The 12,753-nt window shown below is 33.1% G+C and overlaps 1 pseudogene; it reads left to right on the top strand.

The window, feature by feature from the left end:
• Positions 1-8,077: 8,077 nt before the first annotated feature.
• LOC122000133 lies at positions 8,078-11,450 on the top strand (annotated as a pseudogene).
• Positions 11,451-12,753: the final 1,303 nt, after the last annotated feature.

The raw sequence follows: 12,753 nt of genomic DNA, 5'->3' as shown, positions 1-12,753 counted from the left end.
AAGATGCAATATGTTCTTCTAGTTTTCTTTTAAAGATTGTGCATTCATTACTTTATCAATATGATGGGTATATTCATTAAATCATCAAGAAATTCCGCAGCATTATTATATGGTAAAGTATTGCATCCTATATGCATAAAAATGCTCATTTATCCTTATCATTAACTCACTTCCAATATTTGAATTCATCTTTCGTAAATGTAGAATCGAGGATGCTCATGTTCAAACAAAAAGCAAGGAAAACAAAATGCATCATCTTTCAAAGGAGAGTACTCTAATCAAGTAAATTTCTTAAACCAATGACTTTGAAATCGTCAATTTTGACTTCCGAATTTGATCGGTGGATACTTATTCTTAATAGATTGATATGACTCTATCTTAATGTAAGCTCATTTAATTTCATCCATTTGATTAATAGAATATTTCCATATTAGAGTATGTAATAATGAATCAAGTGGATCAAGTTCAAAAGAATTGACATCAACATCAATTATAGGAGATTTGTGAGGTTGTTGATCACTGGAATTTAATATATCAATATTGGATGAAGAATATCCTTGACTTGTCGATATCAACTCTTTTATTTTTTAAAAATAAATTGATAGTTTTCTTTTCTTCTTTCTATAAGTTTTCCCCATTAAAGTGAATAAATGTAGAAATTATCATCATTCAATGATAGAGAAATACCCCTTAGTGGCAAATCTAATATAACATGATAGCTAATATCAAAACAATAATAAAGAAAAGTAACCAAATTAATTAGTTTGCCCCTGAGGATAGGATATCATGGTTAAGCCCTCTAGTGATAGACCAATGGTCAGTAGTGGGAAAATAATCAAATTAATTAATAAACATGTTGACAAATTTAATCAATTTATTGAGCTATTAATAATCTAGCATATCCATCATCAAATCATTTTTATCAATTAACAAATTAAACTAATTATTACTAATAGTCAATTATATTGATTAATAATATTAATCATCTAATTAAACTTGTCTCATGTTATTGATTAATCCTTATTATTAACTAACTAATTAATTAATCAAAATAGATTAAATTAACATATTGATTACTTCTTTTTTTTTGTATTCGACGATAGTTGCCGATGGCTAATGGTGGCACGGGGTTGGGGTAGCTATGGGTGCCCAGCGTTGGTGTGTTCTAGTGATGGTAGTTGCGGCCGAGTTGCTATGCCAAGGCGGAGTTGACGTCACTTTTGGTAGGGAGAGAAGAGTTGATAAAACTCACAACAGGTAGAGTAGTGAGCGCGACGTAGTGGTGGTCGGGGAGGAAGACAAAGATGATGGGCCTGGGGTAGCGACTGTGGTGACACTCATGTGTGCTATTAGGGAGAAAGGATGTCGCGGTTATGCTCGTCGAGTCATGACTAGACTCCTACGAGGAGGGACAAGAAAGGCAATGCTAATGGTGACTACTCGCGCGGTAGATGGAGCAGTGCATTACGTGTGGAGAGGTGAAGCGGTCATGCAATAGAGGGAAATTTAGGTTTAATTAAAAATAATAATGTAGATCCGCTACATTAACGACCCTTTAGTACCGGCCCCACGGATATGGAGGAAGGTACATGCAGATACACAGGCGTCAGGCGCATGGTGGGGTAAACCCCAGGTCGTCAGTTCCTGATAATCGACCCCTGACCATTACGTCAAAGATGTCATGTGCCCACCGTCTGTGCTACACCCTGGGGCAATTTAGGTTTAATTAAAAACTTTGGCTAACAATCGTGCAATATCAAGGAATAGGGGGAAATTCATGGTTTTGTGATGGGGCTAAATAAAATTTTAATTTTAATTTTAATTTTTTTAAAATGGGTGGGACTGAAGTCTACCCTAGTTCCAGGATGGCTTCACCCTTGATTGCTCTTATACAATACTATTATAATATTATAGATAACTATTATACATGTATAGGTAGCTGCTACCATTACTGCAATTGTCAATACAACATTGTAGCATTTATTAAGTAAATACTACAAATTTTTTGAAATGATTGTGACCAACTTAAAATACTTTTGATGGAGTTTAAGCAATTTTGAACAAGGTGATAATTTTTTTTTTAATATAATAGTGTTCTATGTATAATAATTTTGATTAAAGTAAGATATTATTTTATCATATTGTTACAATTATGAAATAATCGCTATACGTTGTAGCAGTTAATCATATCTACTGTTTAATATTGAAAGTAATGATATTCTAGAGATAAAAAATACAGTAGGACTCTTATTTAGCGATTTTTATAAAAGGAGCACCCATTTAACAATTTGTTACATGTGGAATATCTTTTTGATATTTGTAAATATTAAATTAGTCATAATTGTATTAAAGTTGCCATGTCTACAAAATTCAAATGGGTATCTTAACCGCCGATGATAAAGTCAGTTAGTTAGTGATAATTATACAATCTACTGACAATGTTAAACTTTTTAAAAGAGATATAATCAATATGGTCATCCGTATGTGCCATCAATTCAAGCTATTAATTTGTTGATGACCTGAGTAACTAGATCCAAACTTGTTAAATTGATACGATCAAGAGAGTTAATTTAACACAATTTAGTGTATGACTATTGCATAGATTTTAAAGACATATTTTCAACAATTGTACATTTATACTATTGTATTTAATTGTAGTTTCCAATGAAATAGTGAATGCCATATGTTTGTCATTATTCAATTTCAACATTGATCAAGATCTAGTACAAAACTTTGCATCAATAAAAAAAAACCTAATCAATTTAGCATAGAGTAGTTGGCTTTTGATGTATACGGCATTATTATTTCTTGTCATATGTATTACTTGTCACATATATTAAATCTTGAAGCAATCAGTCAGTTATATAAATATGATAAATCTGTATTGTAGTAACTATCAAATCATAACCGTTATAAAATATTATAACAGTTACGATTTTATAGTTGCTACTGTAATTATAGCAACTACAGTTTCATAGTTACTAAAATATAAATGTTGTTAAACAAGATAAGTTCAAGTTGTAGCAACTATAGTTTGTAGTTGTTATAACGCAAATGTTGTATAATACGACAAGTCTGAGTTATAGTAGCTACGATTTCATATTTGCTATAACATAAATATTTGATGAACAAATCAAATTTGTATTGTGGTAGCTACAAAATTATAACTAATATAACATGAATATTTTTAAATAAGTTAAGTATACGTTGTAATATTTATAAAATTATAACTATTACAATGTTAATATTAGACGGTTTAAGGTTTAAATTTAAAATTGGCCTATAAAAAAAATAAAAATTAATCTATCAAAAAGTTAAAGTTAGCCGAATAGTGGGCTTAAGGATAAATATGTAATTTTAAAGGGTTGATAGGTATGACACCATTTTGATTAAAAAAATATTTAAAAGAAGTCTCTTTGATTATTCTAATAAAAAAGGACACCTTTTTGAATATTGCCCTAAAATGTTTAAATTAAGTTTTATTTTATAATTTAATATGTGTCTTTGAGTTTGTAAGGACATATGCAAAAATCCATGCTCTACGAGGTTATGATATGAATTTATGAACTGCCCCTCAATACCATTGAATTCACGTTCTTTATCCTTTTTTTTCCCTTCAAAGAACATCTTATACTCTTAATTGGCAAATAATACGTATTTAACCCCTTAAAATTTTCTGATTTACATTCCAGCTTAATACAAATTGCCTTACGATGTTTTTTTTTAATTATCAATTTAACTCTAATAAAATAAACCGTAGACCCTTCACATTGCTATTTCTCACTTCAACCTTTATAAATTACATGTGCTTCATTTTTTAAACTTCTTTCCGTAACTGCAATATTACATATTTGACCCCTAAATTTATAAAATTCTAAATATTGATATCATTGCTAACGTTTAACTGTTAGTTGGTAATTTTACATGTATAACCCTTGAATTTTTAAATTCATATTCTTTTACCTTTTTTAAGTCTTGAATAGCCTCTAAAAAACTTACACATGGATCCCTCAACTTACCAAAATTCTTATGAGTTCATACTTAAAAATTTTTAGAAGACCATAATATTCTTAAAAAAGTTAAAACATGCCCTAAACGATAGTAAATATCTTCTAAATTAGCATATGAGGAATGGGAGAAATGTACTATTTTTTTTTAATAATTGATGTATTAAAATTTGTAAACCGACTAATCCTAAAGGTGATTGATTTGATCCCATAAAAATTTTTCATTTACTATCAGAGTAAATCGGAAAATACTTACAGAGATCCATCCAAGTGGCTAATGTTTTTAGATTTATCGTCTTATTGGAAGAAAGTTCATATAATATGTTACAGTTAAGATTCGAATTTTAGATGTCTGATTAACTATTTGGAAGGGCTAATCATTTTTATTCTTGATAGGTGGGTTGTGATATTTTCTTGTGAACTTTCCATTAATGAATTTCTTGGTTAGCAGATAGTGCAATTTTTTTTATGTTGAGTGTTGCATTGTTATCTTATAACTTCATTCACAAAATCCATCATCTTTCTCACCTTATCTTGAGCACTACTAATTATGTTAGAGCTTGACTTGACATGATGATTGATTTTTTTTTTTTTTTTAACAAATGTTACTCAAAGTAACTTCAGCAGCATATTTGGTCCTTTTGTTGTCATTTTATCTTGTTCCATGTACTTGTAAGTGATCTAATTAAACTATTTATGAGTTTGAGTTATTGAATCTGAGTTTATATATGTAAAACATGTTAACTGATTTGTTATCAATGATAGACTGATAACATAATTGAATCCACCACTATATATAGAGCGTGGTCTTCAAAAGATTAGATATTGTGACATATCTTTATGCCCCCCATTGATGAAAATAATACAGTCAATGGCATAGCTAGAAATTATAGTTTATCTATACTAATGGATCAATGACAGGACTTATATATATAAAAAATATCATCAAGTTAATTGCAAATTTTGGTTTGGGGATTTAAAGTTGATCAGATGAACAATAGGCTAAAATAGTTAAATGTATATCGAAATTTTTAAACATATGAGCTTCTTCTTTAAATCCTAAAATAAACTCTCGGATTAAAGTCCAAATAGATTATCACATGTCTCCACCCTTCAATACAACACAATCAGTCTAGGCAATGGATACGATGCTGCAATGACACTTTTGTTACAATCAGATTTTGTTTAATTTATTTCGACATCGTTTGCTATTATGTTTATTCTCTATAAAATTCAATAAAGCTATATGTTGAATGGATGAATTTATTTTGTATTCACAGATTAGAATACTATATATGCTTTATTAGATTCTTGTTCCAATCATCATATTCATGGATTAAAATTTGTATACATATAATGAGGATGGTTTTCATTGAGTTGTCTCCCGGGTTAGCTCAGCCGGTGGATGCATAGGTAATGACACTAGAAATCAGAGGTTAAATTTTGATGGGGAATGTTATCATCTTTTGTTGGACCTTCTTCCATTTACTTACCGGTTTGGATTTCTATATTTACTTTCCTTTATATCTATGCGCCGGCTCTAGGGACGGATGATGTGATAGATATGTATTTTTTTTTTTTTTTTTTGTTAAGGGAGCACTTAATTAGTGTTTGATTCGAATATTTTTGCAGGACTTAACTATCATTTTGCATTGAAGTCACTTTGGGCCGGCTCTAGGGACGGATGATGTGATAGATCTGTATTTTTTTTTTTTTTTGTTAAGGGAGCACTTAATTAGATTCGAATATTTTTGCTGGACTTAACTATCATTTTGCATTGAAGTCACTTTTATTTGCATGAGTTATAGTATGTGATATTGTTACTGCTGCAGCCGGAGGCTATGAAACATTACATTGAAACGGTAAGAAGGAATCCAAAGGACCCAAGGATACTTTTACTGTATAATTTGTTTTTTTTTTCTATTTAGATATTTAACTTTTCAAATTAATTATCCCAGAGATTATTAATTCGATCTCATAAAAATTTTTATTGACTATTAGGATAAATCAAAAAGTTTTCACGAAGGTCCATCTGGTCAACTTCTTAAATTTGTCATCCGACTAGAAGTTTTTTTTTTTGTAATACATCGTAGTTCAAATACAAACCTTAAATAATTGATTAGTGGCTTGAATGGTCTAATCATTGTATCATTACCCAGACATTGAATTTGCTTCTTAAAAGATGGATACAGAAATTTGTTGAATCAGACAATGATGAATTTAGAATAAATCATTCATTTTATTAAATTTAAATAATTACTTTTTTACTCCACACTATATCATCTAACTTAAAATTTTCATTATGTTTATTTTTTTATTATTTTCTTTTTGATCTTCTATTTTTTAATTATTTTTTTTAATATCTATTTTTCATTACTCAATTCATTCTCTTTATTTTTTTCTATGCCCCAAATTAAATAATATTTTAATATTTAGAGAATAAATTTTATTTTTTAAATTTTAAAAATATTATTTATGAAATTTAAATTTAAAGAAGGAATAGAGTATTGATGTAAAGATTCTTTTATATAAAATATAAAATTTAAGATAAATTTTTTATTTAGGAAAGATGGATGCTCTTATAAGAGGTTTTAATAATCGACGGCTCGTTATACAAAGTTGGGTGCAGCGCTTTGCCTGAAGCCGTGAGATGTTGAGAAATGCATTGAGTTGGATCCATCATTTTATAAAGGATATACAAAAAATTAAAGGTACAATTCAATTCTTTATGAAAGGGTATGGCCAAGCCTTACGTTTTATTTGCTAGCGGTTAAGAAAAGGAATTTACGGTGGAACAAAATTCATAGGAAATGCAAGAGAAAAAAAATCTCGGAGGAAAGGGACAAAAAACAAAAGAGGGGAAAAAAAATCATCGATTCGTGCTAAACCGCTGGCCACGACCACACGAGGCGAACTCAAGTCTGTGGGGCCTCCAAGTGCAACCGTGTGAGGTGAACTTAAGCGCATGGGTCCGCCGACCGTGGCCGTGTGAGGCAAACTCGCGTGGAAGCCTCTATTTGAGCCTTGAACTACCGCTCATTGTCTTTCCTAATGAGCACGGTGACGTGGAGCACGAAGCTATTTTTCTCAAAGATCTGGATCTTCTTGTAGTACATCAAGCCAAAGCACACCAATCGTACATGCAAAAGCATATTTTTCATGTCGAATTCTACTTACACGCATACTACACCATCGATTCAAGCAAGATGAGATTTTAACCTATCAAAACTTCGAAAAGATAGCAGTTGACACAGACGTCCATCTGTTGGATAAATCATCAAAATGATGATGAGTGTTAGATTATATAATTAGAATTATTTATTTATAGTTTTGAGGGTAATTTAATCTTTTATCTTTTTAATTTAGGGTTTAAATTTTTTGATAATTCACTATATAAGACTTTGTACTTTTTATTTTCTAATAATTCTTTTTTGGATTCATCAATAAAAACGGTTACTTTTCTTTGACATCAATTTCTACAGTGAGCATCAGAAAAGAATGTCTCCGGTGGCTGAGAACCCATGTTATGTCCGCCGTAGAAGAGACGGTGGAGACGCCCAGACGACTGCCCAATTTGGTAAAGATGTGATAAGGAGGAGAAGAGAAAGGCATTGGAGACACCCTAGAGACCGACCGATTTGGCGGAGATGCAGTAAGGAAGAGAAGAGAATGTTGTTGGAGACACCCTGGCGACCACCTAATTTGGTGGAGATGTCGCAAGGAAGAGAAGAGATTGACGTTCTGCCCAATTTAGACAGATAAAAATTAGCACAAAAAATGATCCACGGATAGATTTACGAATCTATCCGTTCTTTTTTTATAATGTGTAAACAAAGGAAAGGAAGTCTAATCCATCCTTATAAACTAAAATTGCGGAAACTTTTCTTACGGAAACTTTCCTTTCATTGTTGACATCCACCCTTTCAAGTAAACAGGTCATAAATATCAAATTTATGGTAGGCAAGAATTTCAATCAAAATACTCAAACCCAGATAAATAATTCAACTGACACCCATGGCCCTCCCACGAGTTTGACAAAAATAGAAGCAGAGAAGAAACAAAATAATAGCTGAAAGTGAAAGGGGCAGTTCCACTCCGATCCACATGGTTTTACACTTACTCTCATATCCTTCCTTCCTATATTTAACGTTACTCGCCAATTTCTCGCCATCGCCTCGACTCTCATGGCTCACGCTTTCTTCTCCACGCTGCTGCTTCTTCTTCTTCTTCTCCCTCTCCCTGCTGCACTCGCTAAAAGAAGCAGTTTTCCGACCAGTTTCGTCTTCGGCGCAGCCTCCTCTTCTTACCAGGTCCCTAGCTTGCCTTCAACTCCCCTTGTGTCTTCCAAATACCGATGAAGCTGCACAATTCCCTTGCTATATATATAAAGTTTAAAGCTTTATATAAGCGCTTAACGTTTACAGTATGAAGGAGCCGTTTCAGAAGAGGGGAGAGGACCGAGTATTTGGGATACCTTCACCCACACTTACCCAGGTCTCTTTCCTTTCTCTCAATTTTTCATGAATCCCGCATGCAGTAGACAGTGTGAAGGCTTAATCTAATTATAAACTCACTGTTTACAAGTTAGCAGCATAGTTCACGACTAACCATCAACGTGTATAATAATATAGTTAAAATTGCATGTGGTTGGGATGTTTTTGTTTAGTTCAACTAACCATTTTAATTTAGTTTATATATATATGTATAAATTTCATATTAAATTATAAATATTTTTAAATTATTACAATGTTTTTAGATTTTTTGCATAAATTAAGTCCATCCATCATTTGTTACGTGCAGCAGCAATATTACAATTAGAAAAAACAGAGGACAAAAACAAGAAAACTCGTTTCTGATAAAGAAATATACGCCGACGACCAGTCGACCATCCTTTTCTGCCATTTAAAATTTCCACAGAATAGTCTAATATTTAATCCAAAACTTGACTGACTCGCTCGAGATTAATGTTTTGACAGAAGAAATAGCAGATAAGAGCAATGGTGATGTGGCTGTTGATTTTTATCATCGTTTTAAGGTACTACGTAATCATATTAAAGATAATCTATCTATTTATAGATTTATATTACTGATTAATTAACTCTATTTGAGCATGGATTGTTACAGGAAGATATAAAGTTCTTAAAATATATGGGGATGGATGCTTTCAGGTTCTCTATCTCATGGTCTAGAATCCTACCAAGTATGGAACCTACATTAAAATAATTAATTAAGCTATGGCGGATAGAACTTTGAGATGAATAAATTAAGAATTCTAAACTTTCAGATGGAAGCTTAAGTGGTGGAATTAACAGGGAGGGCATAGATTTCTACGACAATGGTAATCACTAGCTATTACAATCAAGAAGCTGAAACTGAAACAAGAACTGTGTTTGTGCAGATTTGCAGCCGTTTGTGACCCTCTTCCACTGGGACCTTCCTCAGAGTCTTGAATAAGAGTACTTGGGCTTCCTTAGTCCCCTTGTCGTGTGAGTTCAGATGATAATTCATTAATTCAATTTTCAACTTCATTAAGAAAAAAAAAGGAAAAGGAAGAAGAGACAATCACTACTTTGGGTGATGACAGAGATGACTTCAGAGATTACGCCGAGCTGTGCTTCAAGGAATTTGGAGACCGAGTGAAGCACTGGATTACATTCAATGAGCCATGGTCATATTGCAGCAGTGGGTACTCGAGTGGTTTGTTCCCTCCTAACCGATGCTCTCCCTTTGAATTCGTTAAGTGTGGAAAAGGCAATTCATCCATAGAGCCCTACCTCTGTGCTCATCATCAATTACTGGCTCATGCAGCTGCTGCCAAGATTTACAGAGACAAATATCAGGTATCCTTTTTCCTCCAAAGCATATGTTTTTGTACATCTTCATTTAGACCGCGAAAGCTGAACTAAAGCCTTGAGGATTACTAATGCCTTGCCAAGAAAACTTCAACAGAAAAAAAAAAGGAATATGAAAGAATAACCTTGATATAGTGACTGTCTTTGTTCAGTATATGATATAAAAGAGTGTACATCCATCCTCTTTTGTGTTTCTAATAATTGATGGCCGAAGCCTTCGATCAAAATTCTTTCAGATTAGTGACTGGATTAAGAATTATTTTAATCCATTCTTAGGTATCTCAAAAGGGATTGATAGGCATAACACTAGTAAGCCACTGGTTTGTGCCTTACTCCAACACCAAAGAGGATGAAGATGCAGTCTCTCGTTCTCTAAATTTCATGTTTGGATGGTGAGCTCTGTCATTCATCTCTCTTTTCTTTTCTAATGATAATTATTCATGCGTGAAATAATTTTATTGTAGGTTCATGGACCCCTTGACTCAAGGGGACTATCCTTTCACAATGAGAGCCATTGTCGGGGATCGCCTTCCAAAATTTAGCACGGAACAATCTCAATTGGTTAAATCATCATTTGATTTCATCGGACTTAATTACTATACCACATACTTTGCCGATTCCATTTCACTCTTGTCAAGAGTTAATGTTAGCTATGATTCAGACTCTCATAGCCTACAAACTGGTAATGATTCAGTAAACTCAAATCGAATAAGCTACTAATGCTTGAACTCATGTGGTTTCATCTAACTGTATTCGATATTACAGGTATACGTAGAGGAGTTAGAATTGGTACGTAGGTATGTATTGTTAGCTTGAGAAAATATGAATAAATAAAAACTTTAGGAGACAAACTATTTTTGTTATAAAACATGTATAAAATGAAGGTATGTGATCCATGTAGGCCGCCTCTAGTTGGCTCTTTATCTACCCAAGAGGGATAAGAGAGATAATTTTGTATCTCAAGAACAAATACAACAATCCACTCATCTGCATCACAGAGAATGGTAGGAGATCTATCTGATAGTTCCTTAAAAATATAATTTATTTCTTTGTGTGACTGATTCTGTTCATTAGGAGTTGATGAGGTGAATAATGCTTCATGGCCACTGGACAAAGCCCTTCAAGATGATATGAGGATTGATTACTACAAACAACATTTACACTTTGTTGGGGAAGCTATCAGGTATGGTATTAAAACATTATTAGAGTTTATCTACTTTGACTCGTAAGAGAGTTTGATATATCTTTAAAAACATATGGAAAGCTGATTATCATTTTTGATTATTTTTTACTAATATATATGTGTTACTTTGGCAGGGAGGGAGCTAATGTGAGAGGATACTTTGCATGGTCATTGTTAGATAACTTTGAATGGTTGAATGGCTACACAGTTCGATTTGGTATCATATATGTGGATTACAGAAATGGATTAAAGAGATACCCCAAGAGATCTACCTCCTGGTTTCAACAATTTCTCAATAGTTAATTTTCTAAGACCTATATTAGCAATAATCATAGTAAAAAGGCTGTTCACCTCTAAGTTGCTATTGTACTAATGTAAGTTGTCTTCTCCTTTTGAAGTTGCTAGACATAATTAAGTTAATGAAAAACATAAAAAATTAAGATATGTGTGTGATGCTACAGCTTTATGAAAATTGAATATATATATATATATATCTTTTGTATGAATGCATCATATTAATAAAAAAAAACATAAGTAAATATTATGTTGGATATTGGAGCCTTAATGGACCAATATGGTTTTGTGAAAAAATTGGAATGCCATCAATAGATAAAAGTCGTAATTGATTTCAAAATTGAAATCTACGTTTCGAGTAGATAAATTTAAACTATTAATTTGCTCAAAACCGATTAAAGGTGAATGAGAAATTAATTGTTTAAAGTCAGCCCAAATAAACATTAATTATTCATTAATGATATATATAAGGAAATGCATGGGAGAATAGTCCCACATCGGAAATTTTCGATGTGCATTCTTTGCTTATTAATGATGCTGTGTTAATGGAGTTAACTCAGAAAAAGACTAGGTGCTCTCTTCTCAGGGGCGAGCAGGTGCTCACACTTGTGAGCCCGCCACGTGCGCAATGAGCGCTTTGTAGGCGCACGTTGCACTTGCTCCAGAGATGACTGAACTGTTGATTGGGCAAACGGATGACAACCGTTGATCAAAGAGGTGTGATGGATCGCTTGTGATGCGATCTAGAGCGTTGGATCGCGAAGAGTCACGATCTGACCGCTTGGGATGAGACTTGATCTGAAGCGTCAGATCGAATGGATCAGTAGATCCAGATCTGAGGGTCACAACTTTTCAGATCTGATGGATGAGATTAAAGTGAGATATGTGAAGGGTTATAACTCATCCATCCCAAAGAACACATCCTCTCACCCAAAAAGGGCATTCAACCTCTTCATTTGGTATAAATAGAACCCTCCAGATGCTGGAAATATCAATCGAATCATCGAATTCATCTATTCTACTCTCTCTTGAGCATTCATCTCATCTTGTGCATTTAAGAGTCCAAAAAGCCTACGAGAAGGTTCGCTGGTCTCGGAATTCGGAGTGCTACGATTCCGAGACGTTCGTCGTTGTATCTTGGGAACGAATTACTGCTATCTGTTAGCACCGTAGCAGAGCAATATCGTTTACGGAGATAGTGTTGAACACTAGCCTCGACGATCAGTATCAGTTTACGCACTCTAGGAGATACCGGACGCAACAGTCGTAAACGATATTGTGCAAACTGATATGGCTACTTCCAACGACGTTCCGACCGCCATTCCGCCAACATCAATTCCTCACGGAGAAAAATCAGAGAAATTCAGCGGAGCCGACTTTAAAAGATGGCAGCAGAAAATGTTGTTTTATCTAACGA

Source organism: Zingiber officinale, chromosome 7A (assembly GCF_018446385.1).
Source record: "Zingiber officinale cultivar Zhangliang chromosome 7A, Zo_v1.1, whole genome shotgun sequence".
NCBI classification, from domain to species: Eukaryota; Viridiplantae; Streptophyta; class Magnoliopsida; order Zingiberales; family Zingiberaceae; genus Zingiber; species Zingiber officinale.
This window is presented reverse-complemented; position numbering and strand designations above follow the sequence as displayed.